The 20231-nt window shown below is 51.2% G+C and overlaps 1 protein-coding gene across 2 annotated transcripts in view; it reads right to left on the bottom strand.

The window, feature by feature from the left end:
• SLC43A3 (solute carrier family 43 member 3) overlaps positions 1-19413 on the bottom strand; it is a 419431-nt gene extending 400018 nt beyond the window's left edge. Inside the window, exon 1 of one of the 2 annotated variants that reach the window (XM_078674229.1) lies at positions 19208-19413. The gene's annotated coding sequence lies outside the window, so the exon portion shown is untranslated. The remainder of the gene's footprint in view (positions 1-19207) is intronic. The other variant, XM_078674237.1, reaches the window with a different exon arrangement.
• Positions 19414-20231: the final 818 nt, after the last annotated feature.

Raw genomic sequence — 20231 nt, 5'->3', positions numbered from 1 at the left:
CATGAATCCCAAGGATGTCTACTCTTGATTCCACCTCGTGCCTCTTTCATCCACCACCAGACACTCCTGCCCCTTTATCTCATGAATCCCGAGGATGTCTACTCTCGATTCCACCTCTTGCCTCTTTCATCCACCCCCAGACACTCCTGCCCCTTTATCTCATGAATCCCATGGATGTCTACTCTCGATTCCAGCTCGTGCCTCTTTCATCCACCACCAGACACTCCTGACCTTTATCTCATGAATCCCAAGGATGTCTACTCTTGATTCAACCTCAAGCCTCTTTCATCCTCCACCAGACACTCCTGCCCCTTTATCTCATGAATCCCAAGGATGTCTACTCTTGACTCCACCTCGTGCCTCTTTCATCCACCCACAGACACTCCTGCCCCTTTATCTCATGAATCCCAAGGATGTCTACTCTTGATTCCACCTCGTGCCTCTTTCATCCACCCACAGACACTCCCTCCCCTTTATCTCATGAATCCCAAGGATGTCTACTTTTGATTCCACCTCGTGCCTCTTTCATCCACCACCAGACACTCCTACCCCTTTATCTCATGAACCCCAAGGATGTCTACTCTTGAGTCCACCTCGTGCCTCTTTCATCCTCCACCAGACACTCCCGCCTCTTCATCTCATGAATCCCAAGGATGTCTACTTTTGATTCCACCTCGTGCCTCTTTCATCCACCACCAGACACTCCTACCCCTTTATCTCATGAACCCCAAGGATGTCTACTCTTGAGTCCACCTCGTGCCTCCTTCATCCACCACCAGACACTCCTGACCCTTTATCTCATGAATCCCAAGGATGTCTACTCTGGAGTCCACCTCGCGCCTCTTTCATCCACCCACAGACACTCCGGCCCCTTTATCTCATGAATCCCGAGGATGTCTACTCTTGATTCCACCTCGTGCCTCTTTCATCCTCCACCAGACACTCCTGACCCTTTATCTCATGAATCCCAAAGATGTCTACTCTTGATTCCACCTCGTGCCTCTTTTATCCACCACCAGACACTCCTGACCTTTATCTCATGAATCCCAAGGATGTCTACTCTGGAGTCCACCTCGTGCCTCTTTCATCCACCACCAGACGCTCCCGCCCCTTTATCTCATGAATCCCAAGGATGTCTACACTCGATTCCACCTCGTGCCTCTTTCATCCACCACCAGACACTCCTCCCCTTTATCTCATGAATCCCAAGGATGTCTACTCTTGATTCCACCTCGTGCCTCTTTCATCCACCACCAGACACTCCTGCCCCTTCATCTCATGAATACCAAGGATGTCTCTCGATTCCACCTCGTGCCTCTTTCATCCACCCACAGACACTCCGGCCCCTTTATCGCATGAATCCCAAGGATGTCTACTCTCAAGTCCACCTCGTGCCTCTTTCATCCACCCACAGACACTCCGGCCCCTTTATCTCATGAATCCCAAGGATGTCTACTCTTGATTCCACCTCAGGCCTCTTTCATCCTCCACCAGACACTCCTGACACTTTATCTCATGAATCCCAAGGATGTCTACTCTCGATCCCACCTCGTGCCTCTTTCATCCACCCACAGACACTCCGGCCCCTTTATCTCATGAATCCCAAGGATGTCTACTCTTGAGTCCACCTCATGCCTCTTTCATCCACTCCCAGACACTCCCGCCCCTTTTTCTCATGAATCCCAAGGATATCTCCTCTCTAGTCCACCTCGTGCCTCTTTCATCCTCCACCAGACACTCCTGCCCCTTTATCTCATGAATCCCAAGGATGTCTACTCTCGAGTCCACCTCGTGCCTCTTTCATCCACCACCAGACACTCCCTGCCCCTTTATCTCATGAATCCCAAGGATGTCTACTCTGGAGTCCACCTCGCGCCTCTTTCATCCTCCACCAGACACTCCCGCCCCTTTATCTCATGAATCCCAAGGATGTCTACTCTTGACTCCACCTCGTGCCTCTTTCATCCTCCACCAGACACTCCCGCCCCTTTATCTCATGAATCCCAAGGATGTCTACTCTTGATTCCACCTCGTGCCTCTTTCATCCTCCACCAGACACTCCTGACCCTTTATCTCAAGAATCCCAAGGATGTCTGCTCTTGAGTCCACCTGGTGCCTCTTTCATCCTCCACCAGGCGCTCCTGCCCCTTTATCTCATGAATCCCAAGGATGTCTGCTCTTGATTCTACCTCGTGCCTCTTTCATCCTCCACCAGACACTCCTGACCCTTTATCTCAAGAATCCCAAGGATGTCTACTCTTGATTCCACCTCGTGCCTCTTTCATCCACCACCAGACACTCCTGACCCTTTATCTCAAGAATCCCAAGGATGTCTACTCTCGATCCCACCTCGTGCCTCTTTCATCCACCCACAGACACTCCGGCCCCTTTATCTCATGAATCCCAAGGATGTCTACTCTTGAGTCCACCTCATGCCTCTTTCATCCACTCCCAGACACTCCCGCCCCTTTATCTCATGAATCCCAAGGATATCTCCTCTCTAGTCCACCTCGTGCCTCTTTCATCCTCCACCAGACACTCCCGACCCTTTATCTCATGAATCCCGAGGATGTCTACTCTCGAGTCCACCTCGTGCCCATTTCATCCACCACCAGACACTCCCTGCCCCTTTATCTCATGAATCCCAAGGATGTCTACTCTTGATTCCACCTCGTGCCTCTTTCATCCACCACCAGACACTCCTACCCCTTTATCTCATGAATCCCAAGGATGTCTACTCTTGATTCCACCTCGTGCCTCTTTCATCCTCCACCAGACACTCCTGCCCCTTTATCTCATGAATCCCAAGGATGTCTGCTCTTCATTCTACCTCGTGCCTCTTTCATCCACCACCAGACACTCCTGCCCCTTTATCTCATGAATCCCAAGGATGTCTACCCTTGAGTCCACCTCATGCCTCTTTCATCCTCCACCAGACTCTCCTGCCCCTTTATCTCATGAATCCTAAGGATGTCTACTCTCGAGTCGACCTCGTGCCTCTTTCATCCTCCACCAGACACTCCCGCCTCTTCATCTCATGAATCCCAAGGATGTCTGCTCTCGAGTCCACCTCGTGCCTCTTTCATCCTCCACCAGACACTCCTCCCCTTTATCTCATGAATCCCAAGGATGTCTACTCTTGAGTCCACCTCATGCCTCTTTCATCCACCACCAGACACTCCTGCCCCTTTATCTCATGAATCCCAAGGATGTCTACTCTTGATTCCACCTCGTGCCTCTTTCATCCACCCACAGACACTCCCTCCCCTTTATCTCATGAATCCCAAGGATGTCTACTCTTGATTCCACCTCATGCCTCTTTCATCCACCACCAGACGCTCCTGCCCCTTTATCTCATGAATCCCAAGGATGTCTACTCTTGATTCCACCTCATGCCTCTTTCATCCTCCACCAGACACTCCCGCCCCTTTATCTCATGAATCCCAATGATGTCTACTCTTGACTCCACCTCATGCCTCTTTCATCCTCCACCAGACCCTCCTCCCCCTTTATCTCATGAATCCCAAGGATGTCTACTCTTGATTTCACCTCAGGCCTCTTTCATCCTCCACCAGACACTCCCGCCCCTTTATCTCATGAATCCCAAGGATGTCTACTCTTGATTCCACCTCGTGCCTCTTTCATCCACCACCAGACACTCCTGCCCCTTTATCTCATGAATCCCGAGGATGTCTACTCTCGATTCCACCTCGTGCCTCTTTCATCCACCCCCAGACACTCCTGCCCCTTTATCTCATGAATCCCATGGATGTCTACTCTCGATTCCAGCTCGTGCCTCTTTCATCCACCACCAGACACTCCTGACCTTTATCTCATGAATCCCAAGGATGTCTACTCTTGATTCAACCTCAAGCCTCTTTCATCCTCCACCAGACACTCCTGCCCCTTTATCTCATGAATCCCAAGGATGTCTGCTCTTGATTCTACCTCGTGCCTCTTTCATCCTCCACCAGACACTCCTGACCCTTTATCTCATGAATCCCAAGGATGTCTACTCTTGATTCCACCTCGTGCCTCTTTCATCCACCACCAGACACTCCGTCCCCTTCATCTCATGAATCACAAGGATGTCTACTCTTGATTCCACCTCGTGCCTCTTTCATCCGCCACCAGACACTCCCGCCCCTTTATCTCATGAATCCCAAGGATGTCTACTCTTGAGTCCACCTCGTGCCTCTTTCATCCTCCACCAGACACTCCTGACCTTTATCTCATGAATCCCAAGGATGTCTACTCTTGATTCAACCTCAAGCCTCTTTCATCCTCCACCAGACACTCCTGCCCCTTTATCTCATGAATCCCAAGGATGTCTACTCTGGAGTCCACCTCGCGCCTCTTTCATCCACCCACAGACACTCCTGACCCTTTATCTCATGAATCCCAAAGATGTCTACTCTTGATTCCACCTCGTGCCTCTTTCATCCACCACCAGACACTCCTGACCTTTATCTCATGAATCCCAAGGATGTCTCTTGATTCCACCTCGTGCCTCTTTCATCCTCCACCAGACACTCCTGCCCCTTTATCTCATGAATCCCAAGAATGTCTACTCTTGAGTCCACCTCGTGCCTCTTTCATCCTCCACCAGACACTCCTGACCCTTTATCTCAAGAATCCCAAGGATGTCTACTCTTGATTCCACCTCGTGCCTCTTTCATCCTCCACCAGACACTCCTGACCCTTTATCTCATGAATCCCAAAGATGTCTACTCTTGATTCCACCTCGTGCCTCTTTCATCCACCACCAGACACTCCTGACCTTTATCTCATGAATCCCAAGGATGTCTACTCTTGAGTCCACCTCGTGCCTCTTTCATCCACCACCAGACACTCCTGCCCCTTTATCTCATGAATCCCAAGGATGTCTACTCTGGAGTCCACCTCGTGCCTCTTTCATCCACCACCAGACGCTCCCGCCCCTTTATCTCATGAATCCCAAGGATGTCTACACTCGATTCCACCTCGTGCCTCTTTCATCCACCACCAGACACTCCTCCCCTTTATCTCATGAATCCCAAGGATGTCTACTCTTGATTCCACCTCGTGCCTCTTTCATCCACCACCAGACACTCCTGCCCCTTCATCTCATGAATACCAAGGATGTCTCTCGATTCCACCTCGTGCCTCTTTCATCCACCCACAGACACTCCCGCCCCTTTATCTCATGAATCCCAAGGATGTCTACTCTTGATTCCACCTCATGCCTCTTTCATCCACCACCAGACGCTCCTGCCCCTTTATCTCATGAATCCCAAGGATGTCTACTCTCGAGTCCACCTAGTGCCTCTTTCATCCACCACCAGACACTCCCGCCCCTTTATCTCATGAATCCCAAGGATGTCTACTCTTGACTCCACCTCGTGCCTCTTTCATCCACCCACAGACACTCCTGCCCCTTTATCTCATGAATCCCAAGGATGTCTACTCTTGATTCCACCTCGTGCCTCTTTCATCCACCCACAGACACTCCCTCCCCTTTATCTCATGAATCCCAAGGATGTCTACTCTCGAGTCCACCTCGTGCCTCTTTCATCCTCCACCAGACACTCCTCCCCTTTATCTCATGAATCCCAAGGATGTCTACTCTCGAGTCCACCTCGTGCCTCTTTCATCCACCACCAGACACTCCTGACCTTTATCTCATGAATCCCAAGGATGTCTCTTGATTCCACCTCGTGCCTCTTTCATCCTCCACCAGACACTCCTGCCCCTTTATCTCATCAATCCCAAGGATGTCTGCTCTTGATTCTACCTCGTGCCTCTTTCATCCTCCACCAGACATTTCTGACCCTTTATCTCATGAATCCCAAGGATGTCTACTCTTGATTCCACCTCGTGCCTCTTTCATCCACCACCAGACACTCCGTCCCCTTCATCTCATGAATCACAAGGATGTCTACTCTTGATTCCACCTCGTGCCTCTTTCATCCACCACCAGACACTCCTGCCCCTTTATCTCATGAATCCCGAGGATGTCTACTCTCGATTCCACCTCGTGCCCCTTTCATCCTCCACCAGACACTCCTGCCCCTTTATCTCATGAATCCCAAGGATGTCTACTTTTGATTCCACCTCGTGCCTCTTTCATCCACCACCAGACACTCCTACCCCTTTATCTCATGAACCCCAAGGATGTCTACTCTTGAGTCCACCTCGTGCCTCCTTCATCCACCACCAGACACTCCTGACCCTTTATCTCATGAATCCCAAGGATGTCTACTCTGGAGTCCACCTCGCGCCTCTTTCATCCACCCACAGACACTCCGGCCCCTTTATCTCATGAATCCCGAGGATGTCTACTCTTGATTCCACCTCGTGCCTCTTTCATCCTCCACCAGACACTCCTGACCCTTTATCTCATGAATCCCAAAGATGTCTACTCTTGATTCCACCTCGTGCCTCTTTTATCCACCACCAGACACTCCTGACCTTTATCTCATGAATCCCAAGGATGTCTACTCTGGAGTCCACCTCGTGCCTCTTTCATCCACCACCAGACGCTCCCGCCCCTTTATCTCATGAATCCCAAGGATGTCTACACTCGATTCCACCTCGTGCCTCTTTCATCCACCACCAGACACTCCTCCCCTTTATCTCATGAATCCCAAGGATGTCTACTCTTGATTCCACCTCGTGCCTCTTTCATCCACCACCAGACACTCCTGCCCCTTCATCTCATGAATACCAAGGATGTCTCTCGATTCCACCTCGTGCCTCTTTCATCCACCCACAGACACTCCGGCCCCTTTATCGCATGAATCCCAAGGATGTCTACTCTCAAGTCCACCTCGTGCCTCTTTCATCCACCCACAGACACTCCGGCCCCTTTATCTCAAGAATCCCAAGGATGTCTACTCTTGATTCCACCTCGTGCCTCTTTCATCCTCCACCAGACACTCCTGACCCTTTATCTCATGAATCCCAAAGATGTCTACTCTTGATTCCACCTCGTGCCTCTTTCATCCACCACCAGACACTCCTGACCTTTATCTCATGAATCCCAAGGATGTCTACTCTTGAGTCCACCTCGTGCCTCTTTCATCCACCACCAGACACTCCTGCCCCTTTATCTCATGAATCCCAAGGATGTCTACTCTGGAGTCCACCTCGTGCCTCTTTCATCCACCACCAGACGCTCCCGCCCCTTTATCTCATGAATCCCAAGGATGTCTACACTCGATTCCACCTCGTGCCTCTTTCATCCACCACCAGACACTCCTCCCCTTTATCTCATGAATCCCAAGGATGTCTACTCTTGATTCCACCTCGTGCCTCTTTCATCCACCACCAGACACTCCTGCCCCTTCATCTCATGAATACCAAGGATGTCTCTCGATTCCACCTCGTGCCTCTTTCATCCACCCACAGACACTCCCGCCCCTTTATCTCATGAATCCCAAGGATGTCTACTCTTGATTCCACCTCATGCCTCTTTCATCCACCACCAGACGCTCCTGCCCCTTTATCTCATGAATCCCAAGGATGTCTACTCTCGAGTCCACCTAGTGCCTCTTTCATCCACCACCAGACACTCCCGCCCCTTTATCTCATGAATCCCAAGGATGTCTACTCTTGACTCCACCTCGTGCCTCTTTCATCCACCCACAGACACTCCTGCCCCTTTATCTCATGAATCCCAAGGATGTCTACTCTTGATTCCACCTCGTGCCTCTTTCATCCACCCACAGACACTCCCTCCCCTTTATCTCATGAATCCCAAGGATGTCTACTCTCGAGTCCACCTCGTGCCTCTTTCATCCTCCACCAGACACTCCTCCCCTTTATCTCATGAATCCCAAGGATGTCTACTCTCGAGTCCACCTCGTGCCTCTTTCATCCACCACCAGACACTCCTGACCTTTATCTCATGAATCCCAAGGATGTCTCTTGATTCCACCTCGTGCCTCTTTCATCCTCCACCAGACACTCCTGCCCCTTTATCTCATCAATCCCAAGGATGTCTGCTCTTGATTCTACCTCGTGCCTCTTTCATCCTCCACCAGACATTTCTGACCCTTTATCTCATGAATCCCAAGGATGTCTACTCTTGATTCCACCTCGTGCCTCTTTCATCCACCACCAGACACTCCGTCCCCTTCATCTCATGAATCACAAGGATGTCTACTCTTGATTCCACCTCGTGCCTCTTTCATCCACCACCAGACACTCCTGCCCCTTTATCTCATGAATCCCGAGGATGTCTACTCTCGATTCCACCTCGTGCCCCTTTCATCCTCCACCAGACACTCCTGCCCCTTTATCTCATGAATCCCAAGGATGTCTACTTTTGATTCCACCTCGTGCCTCTTTCATCCACCACCAGACACTCCTACCCCTTTATCTCATGAACCCCAAGGATGTCTACTCTTGAGTCCACCTCGTGCCTCCTTCATCCACCACCAGACACTCCTGACCCTTTATCTCATGAATCCCAAGGATGTCTACTCTGGAGTCCACCTCGCGCCTCTTTCATCCACCCACAGACACTCCGGCCCCTTTATCTCATGAATCCCGAGGATGTCTACTCTTGATTCCACCTCGTGCCTCTTTCATCCTCCACCAGACACTCCTGACCCTTTATCTCATGAATCCCAAAGATGTCTACTCTTGATTCCACCTCGTGCCTCTTTTATCCACCACCAGACACTCCTGACCTTTATCTCATGAATCCCAAGGATGTCTACTCTGGAGTCCACCTCGTGCCTCTTTCATCCACCACCAGACGCTCCCGCCCCTTTATCTCATGAATCCCAAGGATGTCTACACTCGATTCCACCTCGTGCCTCTTTCATCCACCACCAGACACTCCTCCCCTTTATCTCATGAATCCCAAGGATGTCTACTCTTGATTCCACCTCGTGCCTCTTTCATCCACCACCAGACACTCCTGCCCCTTCATCTCATGAATACCAAGGATGTCTCTCGATTCCACCTCGTGCCTCTTTCATCCACCCACAGACACTCCGGCCCCTTTATCGCATGAATCCCAAGGATGTCTACTCTCAAGTCCACCTCGTGCCTCTTTCATCCACCCACAGACACTCCGGCCCCTTTATCTCATGAATCCCAAGGATGTCTACTCTTGATTCCACCTCAGGCCTCTTTCATCCTCCACCAGACACTCCTGACACTTTATCTCATGAATCCCAAGGATGTCTACTCTCGATCCCACCTCGTGCCTCTTTCATCCACCCACAGACACTCCGGCCCCTTTATCTCATGAATCCCAAGGATGTCTACTCTTGAGTCCACCTCATGCCTCTTTCATCCACTCCCAGACACTCCCGCCCCTTTTTCTCATGAATCCCAAGGATATCTCCTCTCTAGTCCACCTCGTGCCTCTTTCATCCTCCACCAGACACTCCTGCCCCTTTATCTCATGAATCCCAAGGATGTCTACTCTCGAGTCCACCTCGTGCCTCTTTCATCCACCACCAGACACTCCCTGCCCCTTTATCTCATGAATCCCAAGGATGTCTACTCTGGAGTCCACCTCGCGCCTCTTTCATCCTCCACCAGACACTCCCGCCCCTTTATCTCATGAATCCCAAGGATGTCTACTCTTGACTCCACCTCGTGCCTCTTTCATCCTCCACCAGACACTCCCGCCCCTTTATCTCATGAATCCCAAGGATGTCTACTCTTGATTCCACCTCGTGCCTCTTTCATCCTCCACCAGACACTCCTGACCCTTTATCTCAAGAATCCCAAGGATGTCTGCTCTTGAGTCCACCTGGTGCCTCTTTCATCCTCCACCAGGCGCTCCTGCCCCTTTATCTCATGAATCCCAAGGATGTCTGCTCTTGATTCTACCTCGTGCCTCTTTCATCCTCCACCAGACACTCCTGACCCTTTATCTCAAGAATCCCAAGGATGTCTACTCTTGATTCCACCTCGTGCCTCTTTCATCCACCACCAGACACTCCTGACCCTTTATCTCAAGAATCCCAAGGATGTCTACTCTCGATCCCACCTCGTGCCTCTTTCATCCACCCACAGACACTCCGGCCCCTTTATCTCATGAATCCCAAGGATGTCTACTCTTGAGTCCACCTCATGCCTCTTTCATCCACTCCCAGACACTCCCGCCCCTTTATCTCATGAATCCCAAGGATATCTCCTCTCTAGTCCACCTCGTGCCTCTTTCATCCTCCACCAGACACTCCCGACCCTTTATCTCATGAATCCCGAGGATGTCTACTCTCGAGTCCACCTCGTGCCCATTTCATCCACCACCAGACACTCCCTGCCCCTTTATCTCATGAATCCCAAGGATGTCTACTCTTGATTCCACCTCGTGCCTCTTTCATCCTCCACCAGACACTCCTGCCCCTTTATCTCATGAATCCCAAGGATGTCTGCTCTTCATTCTACCTCGTGCCTCTTTCATCCACCACCAGACACTCCTGCCCCTTTATCTCATGAATCCCAAGGATGTCTACCCTTGAGTCCACCTCATGCCTCTTTCATCCTCCACCAGACTCTCCTGCCCCTTTATCTCATGAATCCTAAGGATGTCTACTCTCGAGTCGACCTCGTGCCTCTTTCATCCTCCACCAGACACTCCCGCCTCTTCATCTCATGAATCCCAAGGATGTCTGCTCTCGAGTCCACCTCGTGCCTCTTTCATCCTCCACCAGACACTCCTCCCCTTTATCTCATGAATCCCAAGGATGTCTACTCTTGAGTCCACCTCATGCCTCTTTCATCCACCACCAGACACTCCTGCCCCTTTATCTCATGAATCCCAAGGATGTCTACTCTTGATTCCACCTCGTGCCTCTTTCATCCACCCACAGACACTCCCTCCCCTTTATCTCATGAATCCCAAGGATGTCTACTCTTGATTCCACCTCATGCCTCTTTCATCCACCACCAGACGCTCCTGCCCCTTTATCTCATGAATCCCAAGGATGTCTACTCTTGACTCCACCTCATGCCTCTTTCATCCTCCACCAGACCCTCCTCCCCCTTTATCTCATGAATCCCAAGGATGTCTACTCTTGATTTCACCTCAGGCCTCTTTCATCCTCCACCAGACACTCCCGCCCCTTTATCTCATGAATCCCAAGGATGTCTACTCTTGATTCCACCTCGTGCCTCTTTCATCCACCACCAGACACTCCTGCCCCTTTATCTCATGAATCCCGAGGATGTCTACTCTCGATTCCACCTCTTGCCTCTTTCATCCACCCCCAGACACTCCTGCCCCTTTATCTCATGAATCCCATGGATGTCTACTCTCGATTCCAGCTCGTGCCTCTTTCATCCACCACCAGACACTCCTGACCTTTATCTCATGAATCCCAAGGATGTCTACTCTTGATTCAACCTCAAGCCTCTTTCATCCTCCACCAGACACTCCTGCCCCTTTATCTCATGAATCCCAAGGATGTCTACTCTTGACTCCACCTCGTGCCTCTTTCATCCACCCACAGACACTCCTGCCCCTTTATCTCATGAATCCCAAGGATGTCTACTCTTGATTCCACCTCGTGCCTCTTTCATCCACCCACAGACACTCCCTCCCCTTTATCTCATGAATCCCAAGGATGTCTACTTTTGATTCCACCTCGTGCCTCTTTCATCCACCACCAGACACTCCTACCCCTTTATCTCATGAACCCCAAGGATGTCTACTCTTGAGTCCACCTCGTGCCTCTTTCATCCTCCACCAGACACTCCCGCCTCTTCATCTCATGAATCCCAAGGATGTCTACTTTTGATTCCACCTCGTGCCTCTTTCATCCACCACCAGACACTCCTACCCCTTTATCTCATGAACCCCAAGGATGTCTACTCTTGAGTCCACCTCGTGCCTCCTTCATCCACCACCAGACACTCCTGACCCTTTATCTCATGAATCCCAAGGATGTCTACTCTGGAGTCCACCTCGCGCCTCTTTCATCCACCCACAGACACTCCGGCCCCTTTATCTCATGAATCCCGAGGATGTCTACTCTTGATTCCACCTCGTGCCTCTTTCATCCTCCACCAGACACTCCTGACCCTTTATCTCATGAATCCCAAAGATGTCTACTCTTGATTCCACCTCGTGCCTCTTTTATCCACCACCAGACACTCCTGACCTTTATCTCATGAATCCCAAGGATGTCTACTCTGGAGTCCACCTCGTGCCTCTTTCATCCACCACCAGACGCTCCCGCCCCTTTATCTCATGAATCCCAAGGATGTCTACACTCGATTCCACCTCGTGCCTCTTTCATCCACCACCAGACACTCCTCCCCTTTATCTCATGAATCCCAAGGATGTCTACTCTTGATTCCACCTCGTGCCTCTTTCATCCACCACCAGACACTCCTGCCCCTTCATCTCATGAATACCAAGGATGTCTCTCGATTCCACCTCGTGCCTCTTTCATCCACCCACAGACACTCCGGCCCCTTTATCGCATGAATCCCAAGGATGTCTACTCTCAAGTCCACCTCGTGCCTCTTTCATCCACCCACAGACACTCCGGCCCCTTTATCTCATGAATCCCAAGGATGTCTACTCTTGATTCCACCTCAGGCCTCTTTCATCCTCCACCAGACACTCCTGACACTTTATCTCATGAATCCCAAGGATGTCTACTCTCGATCCCACCTCGTGCCTCTTTCATCCACCCACAGACACTCCGGCCCCTTTATCTCATGAATCCCAAGGATGTCTACTCTTGAGTCCACCTCATGCCTCTTTCATCCACTCCCAGACACTCCCGCCCCTTTTTCTCATGAATCCCAAGGATATCTCCTCTCTAGTCCACCTCGTGCCTCTTTCATCCTCCACCAGACACTCCTGCCCCTTTATCTCATGAATCCCAAGGATGTCTACTCTCGAGTCCACCTCGTGCCTCTTTCATCCACCACCAGACACTCCCTGCCCCTTTATCTCATGAATCCCAAGGATGTCTACTCTGGAGTCCACCTCGCGCCTCTTTCATCCTCCACCAGACACTCCCGCCCCTTTATCTCATGAATCCCAAGGATGTCTACTCTTGACTCCACCTCGTGCCTCTTTCATCCTCCACCAGACACTCCCGCCCCTTTATCTCATGAATCCCAAGGATGTCTACTCTTGATTCCACCTCGTGCCTCTTTCATCCTCCACCAGACACTCCTGACCCTTTATCTCAAGAATCCCAAGGATGTCTGCTCTTGAGTCCACCTGGTGCCTCTTTCATCCTCCACCAGGCGCTCCTGCCCCTTTATCTCATGAATCCCAAGGATGTCTGCTCTTGATTCTACCTCGTGCCTCTTTCATCCTCCACCAGACACTCCTGACCCTTTATCTCAAGAATCCCAAGGATGTCTACTCTTGATTCCACCTCGTGCCTCTTTCATCCACCACCAGACACTCCTGACCCTTTATCTCAAGAATCCCAAGGATGTCTACTCTCGATCCCACCTCGTGCCTCTTTCATCCACCCACAGACACTCCGGCCCCTTTATCTCATGAATCCCAAGGATGTCTACTCTTGAGTCCACCTCATGCCTCTTTCATCCACTCCCAGACACTCCCGCCCCTTTATCTCATGAATCCCAAGGATATCTCCTCTCTAGTCCACCTCGTGCCTCTTTCATCCTCCACCAGACACTCCCGACCCTTTATCTCATGAATCCCGAGGATGTCTACTCTCGAGTCCACCTCGTGCCCATTTCATCCACCACCAGACACTCCCTGCCCCTTTATCTCATGAATCCCAAGGATGTCTACTCTTGATTCCACCTCGTGCCTCTTTCATCCACCACCAGACACTCCTACCCCTTTATCTCATGAATCCCAAGGATGTCTACTCTTGATTCCACCTCGTGCCTCTTTCATCCTCCACCAGACACTCCTGCCCCTTTATCTCATGAATCCCAAGGATGTCTGCTCTTCATTCTACCTCGTGCCTCTTTCATCCACCACCAGACACTCCTGCCCCTTTATCTCATGAATCCCAAGGATGTCTACCCTTGAGTCCACCTCATGCCTCTTTCATCCTCCACCAGACTCTCCTGCCCCTTTATCTCATGAATCCTAAGGATGTCTACTCTCGAGTCGACCTCGTGCCTCTTTCATCCTCCACCAGACACTCCCGCCTCTTCATCTCATGAATCCCAAGGATGTCTGCTCTCGAGTCCACCTCGTGCCTCTTTCATCCTCCACCAGACACTCCTCCCCTTTATCTCATGAATCCCAAGGATGTCTACTCTTGAGTCCACCTCATGCCTCTTTCATCCACCACCAGACACTCCTGCCCCTTTATCTCATGAATCCCAAGGATGTCTACTCTTGATTCCACCTCGTGCCTCTTTCATCCACCCACAGACACTCCCTCCCCTTTATCTCATGAATCCCAAGGATGTCTACTCTTGATTCCACCTCATGCCTCTTTCATCCACCACCAGACGCTCCTGCCCCTTTATCTCATGAATCCCAAGGATGTCTACTCTTGATTCCACCTCATGCCTCTTTCATCCTCCACCAGACACTCCCGCCCCTTTATCTCATGAATCCCAATGATGTCTACTCTTGACTCCACCTCATGCCTCTTTCATCCTCCACCAGACCCTCCTCCCCCTTTATCTCATGAATCCCAAGGATGTCTACTCTTGATTTCACCTCAGGCCTCTTTCATCCTCCACCAGACACTCCCGCCCCTTTATCTCATGAATCCCAAGGATGTCTACTCTTGATTCCACCTCGTGCCTCTTTCATCCACCACCAGACACTCCTGCCCCTTTATCTCATGAATCCCGAGGATGTCTACTCTCGATTCCACCTCGTGCCTCTTTCATCCACCCCCAGACACTCCTGCCCCTTTATCTCATGAATCCCATGGATGTCTACTCTCGATTCCAGCTCGTGCCTCTTTCATCCACCACCAGACACTCCTGACCTTTATCTCATGAATCCCAAGGATGTCTACTCTTGATTCAACCTCAAGCCTCTTTCATCCTCCACCAGACACTCCTGCCCCTTTATCTCATGAATCCCAAGGATGTCTGCTCTTGATTCTACCTCGTGCCTCTTTCATCCTCCACCAGACACTCCTGACCCTTTATCTCATGAATCCCAAGGATGTCTACTCTTGATTCCACCTCGTGCCTCTTTCATCCACCACCAGACACTCCGTCCCCTTCATCTCATGAATCACAAGGATGTCTACTCTTGATTCCACCTCGTGCCTCTTTCATCCGCCACCAGACACTCCCGCCCCTTTATCTCATGAATCCCAAGGATGTCTACTCTTGAGTCCACCTCGTGCCTCTTTCATCCTCCACCAGACACTCCTGACCTTTATCTCATGAATCCCAAGGATGTCTACTCTTGATTCAACCTCAAGCCTCTTTCATCCTCCACCAGACACTCCTGCCCCTTTATCTCATGAATCCCAAGGATGTCTACTCTGGAGTCCACCTCGCGCCTCTTTCATCCACCCACAGACACTCCTGACCCTTTATCTCATGAATCCCAAAGATGTCTACTCTTGATTCCACCTCGTGCCTCTTTCATCCACCACCAGACACTCCTGACCTTTATCTCATGAATCCCAAGGATGTCTCTTGATTCCACCTCGTGCCTCTTTCATCCTCCACCAGACACTCCTGCCCCTTTATCTCATGAATCCCAAGAATGTCTACTCTTGAGTCCACCTCGTGCCTCTTTCATCCTCCACCAGACACTCCTGACCCTTTATCTCAAGAATCCCAAGGATGTCTACTCTTGATTCCACCTCGTGCCTCTTTCATCCTCCACCAGACACTCCTGACCCTTTATCTCATGAATCCCAAAGATGTCTACTCTTGATTCCACCTCGTGCCTCTTTCATCCACCACCAGACACTCCTGACCTTTATCTCATGAATCCCAAGGATGTCTACTCTTGAGTCCACCTCGTGCCTCTTTCATCCACCACCAGACACTCCTGCCCCTTTATCTCATGAATCCCAAGGATGTCTACTCTGGAGTCCACCTCGTGCCTCTTTCATCCACCACCAGACGCTCCCGCCCCTTTATCTCATGAATCCCAAGGATGTCTACACTCGATTCCACCTCGTGCCTCTTTCATCCACCACCAGACACTCCTCCCCTTTATCTCATGAATCCCAAGGATGTCTACTCTTGATTCCACCTCGTGCCTCTTTCATCCACCACCAGACACTCCTGCCCCTTCATCTCATGAATACCAAGGATGTCTCTCGATTCCACCTCGTGCCTCTTTCATCCACCCACAGACACTCCCGCCCCTTTATCTCATGAATCCCAAGGATGTCTACTCTTGATTCCACCTCATGCCTCTTTCATCCACCACCAGACGCTCCTGCCCCTTTATCTCATGAATCCCAAGGATGTCTACTCTCGAGTCCACCTAGTGCCTCTTTCATCCACCACCAGACACTCCCGCCCCTTTATCTCATGAATCCCAAGGATGTCTACTCTTGACTCCACCTCGTGCCTCTTTCATCCACCCACAGACACTCCTGCCCCTTTATCTCATGAATCCCAAGGATGTCTACTCTTGATTCCACCTCGTGCCTCTTTCATCCACCCACAGACACTCCCTCCCCTTTATCTCATGAATCCCAAGGATGTCTACTCTCGAGTCCACCTCGTGCCTCTTTCATCCTCCACCAGACACTCCTCCCCTTTATCTCATGAATCCCAAGGATGTCTACTCTCGAGTCCACCTCGTGCCTCTTTCATCCACCACCAGACACTCCTGACCTTTATCTCATGAATCCCAAGGATGTCTCTTGATTCCACCTCGTGCCTCTTTCATCCTCCACCAGACACTCCTGCCCCTTTATCTCATCAATCCCAAGGATGTCTGCTCTTGATTCTACCTCGTGCCTCTTTCATCCTCCACCAGACATTTCTGACCCTTTATCTCATGAATCCCAAGGATGTCTACTCTTGATTCCACCTCGTGCCTCTTTCATCCACCACCAGACACTCCGTCCCCTTCATCTCATGAATCACAAGGATGTCTACTCTTGATTCCACCTCGTGCCTCTTTCATCCACCACCAGACACTCCTGCCCCTTTATCTCATGAATCCCGAGGATGTCTACTCTCGATTCCACCTCGTGCCCCTTTCATCCTCCACCAGACACTCCTGCCCCTTTATCTCATGAATCCCAAGGATGTCTACTTTTGATTCCACCTCGTGCCTCTTTCATCCACCACCAGACACTCCTACCCCTTTATCTCATGAATCCCGAGGATGTCTACTCTTGAGTCCACCTCGTGCCTCTTTCATCCACCACCAGACACTCCTGACCCTTTATCTCATGAATCCCAAGGATGTCTACTCTCGAGTCCACCTCGTGCCTCTTTCATCCTCCACCAGACACTCCTGCCCCTTTATCTCATGAATCCAGAGGATGTCTTCTCTCGAGTCTGCCTCCAGCCCCTATATGTCTCTGCTGTGCATTATTTTCATACCTTCTTTCTCCCTTTGTCTTTCTCTTCCTCCTTCTTCCCCCCTTGTGGCTTTTTTAGGTCTTGCCTAAAGGCAGCGCACGTGCGTTGCTGCGAGGCATGCTGTATTGGAGTATGGCTTTGAAGCCCCGCCCACTCTCCACATGTATTTTTAGTTGGCTTGTGTCATTGTCCTTCGTAAACACTGGCGTTCGAGTCGTTATTAGGCTTGTTAGTCCCGCCTTGTCTGCATGTTGCCTCCCATGACGACTGGACCCTTTTCTTATCTTGTTACACGGTCTGTTTTATCTTGGCTGTGAGCACATTTTTGTTAAAAGATTTGTCCCTATTCCACCCACTACGTCGCAGCACGGCGCTCTTATTTTATTTACTAATGGCGGTCCACTTTAACTATAGTGGTTGTGTTTCTTTCTTTATTTTAGCTACGTGGTCAGCTTTAACCCCGGGGGCGCAGCCGTGATTCTGCACCTGTACGGCAGAATCACGAGTGGGCGTGTTTATGACGGCCCCCAGCCGTCATCAGCACACAAGCCCCGTGATGCATGACGGCTGGGGGCATCGAAGGGGTTAAGTATAGCTGCGGTGCTTATTTATGTGTTTGTTTACTAGTACTTATGCTGCGCTTTCACATTCATGGAGGCCGTGCCCCTTCCTTTAGACAAGCGACGTCTAAAGAAAGCTGCGCGGCTGCTATTATAGTGAAAACGTGACGTGGGGCCCTTTGACAAAAAAATATCTGTTCGTCAACGTGACAAACAGATGTTTTTTTTGTCAAATCGCCCCATGCCACGATTTCACTTTAACCCTTTCACTGCGGCTGCAATTCCACCGTGGTGCAGGGCGTTCCATTGAGTGGGCGTGGCCGCGCCAGCCAACGGACATGCGCCACACTACCAAGGTAGTGCTTGCGGCGGCCGTTGGCCCATGGAGGGGCACTCTTAAAGGGTTAATGTGGTCCATACCCCTTTCTTTAGATGTGGCTTGTCTAAAGAAAGGGGCGTGGCCTCCATGAATGTGAAAGCGCCGCATGGGCGCTAGTAAACAAATATGTGCAGTGCAATAGGTGGCGTAATTGCGGGAGTTTAATCTATTGCATTGCCAATAGTTAAAACTCTTGTAAATGCGAGACCTATTGCATTGCAAACGCGAATTCTTTCCTGCCTTGGGTCCGACAAGAAAAAAAAATGGTCGGTCCCTAAAAATGAGCACTGGTGGGCCCCACCGGCTACCACCGGCTAAAATTAAGCAGTGCCTCGGTGCATACCTGCAATGCAGGATTAACGTTCAGAAGTGATTTTTTCTTTTTTCATTTGTTTACCCAAGAATGCAGTAACGACCCCGACACTTTTTTAAACACATGTTCGCAAAACATTAAAAATAAACGTTTTTGGAGATAGAGCCTTCAGTCTCACAGCTGGGGGCCCCAGGACAACAGGCTCCAGTCACCAGTGCGTACTGGGCACGAGGAACAGGCACGGGTCTCAGGTACTCTCTCTCCACAGACCCTGCACTGTGCCAAAGGTGGAAAAGGACAGAACCGTACTCCTGAAAAGGCAGGAGTAAATCCCTCGACTCTATGAGACAGGATGAGCCATGCAATGGGAGCGTTTGTAGGTGTCAGGGAGTGCTTAATTTGTAAAGGACGAGTGCCGGTGCCCAGGGCAGTACATAGAAGCGGCGCTATTAAATGTCAGTGTATTCTTGAATCCACTCCCGGTGAGCCCCCGTGCCCCCCCCCCCCGGGAGTCTCACTGACCTTGCAGCAGTCGTGGGAGTCCCAGCGCCTCCATTGCTTCCGGGCCCCGCCCGGCGGGGGGTGTGATCGGTCCCCAGAGGCTGCAGGGGGCGGAGGGGACGCTAGGTGGCGCCAGAGCTCCACGCTGGGGGGCCATGGACGGCCCCCATCGGCCCCTCCCTCCCCTCTCACTCGAGCCCCTCCCCCCTCCCTGCGGGGCCCCGCCCCCGCCCGGATATTTCATTCAAGTTTTGAGTTCCGAGACTTGAGCCCCGGGAGTCTGTCCAGGGAGGGGCAGCGCGGACGGACACCCGGCCGGACAGACACACACAACGGGCCCGAATTATGAAACGAGAGTGACACCGAGAACAAGCCCCACATTCACAACCCAGGACAGATTGAACTGCTAAAGACTGCTAGGCTTCTTGATTCCATTGTATAATACCAGGACAACAAGTCCCAGAATTCAAAGGGACCGGAGCAGCACATCTGCCAGTACCATAGGAAACTCAGCAGCCCCCGAGGTTTGAGTGAAAACCGACCACGAGTGCATGAAACCAACTCAGAGACAAGCACTATAGGGGGGCAAACTGCCTGCCAGGGGCGCCGGAAGTGACATCACACCCGCAGGACCCCTGAGTACATGAGAGGAAGTCACATCACATGCCATCACAGCATACGAGGCCACGGGAGCTAAGTTCAAGCTTCCCACAGACACGCAGATCAGGAGGAGCGTTAACAGCACTGCAAGCTTCCCACAGACACGCAGATCAGGAGGAGCGTTAACAGCACTGCAAGCTTCCCACTGACACGCAGATCAGGAGGAGCAGGAACAGCACTGCAAGCTTCCCACAGACACGGAGATCAGGAAGAGCGTGGACAGCACTGCAAGCTTCCCACTGACACGAGGATCAGGAGGAGCGTGAACAGCACTGCAAGCTTCCCACAGACACACAGATCAGGAGGAGGGTGAACAGCACTGCAAGCTTCCCACAGACATGCAGATCAGGAAGAGCAAGGACAACACTGCAAGCGTCCCACAGAC

Source organism: Lissotriton helveticus, chromosome 1_1 (genome assembly GCF_964261635.1).
Source record: "Lissotriton helveticus chromosome 1_1, aLisHel1.1, whole genome shotgun sequence".
In the NCBI taxonomy this organism is placed as follows: Eukaryota; Metazoa; Chordata; class Amphibia; order Caudata; family Salamandridae; genus Lissotriton; species Lissotriton helveticus.
The sequence above is the reverse complement of the archived record's forward strand: the minus strand, read 5'-3'. Positions and strand labels throughout refer to the sequence as shown.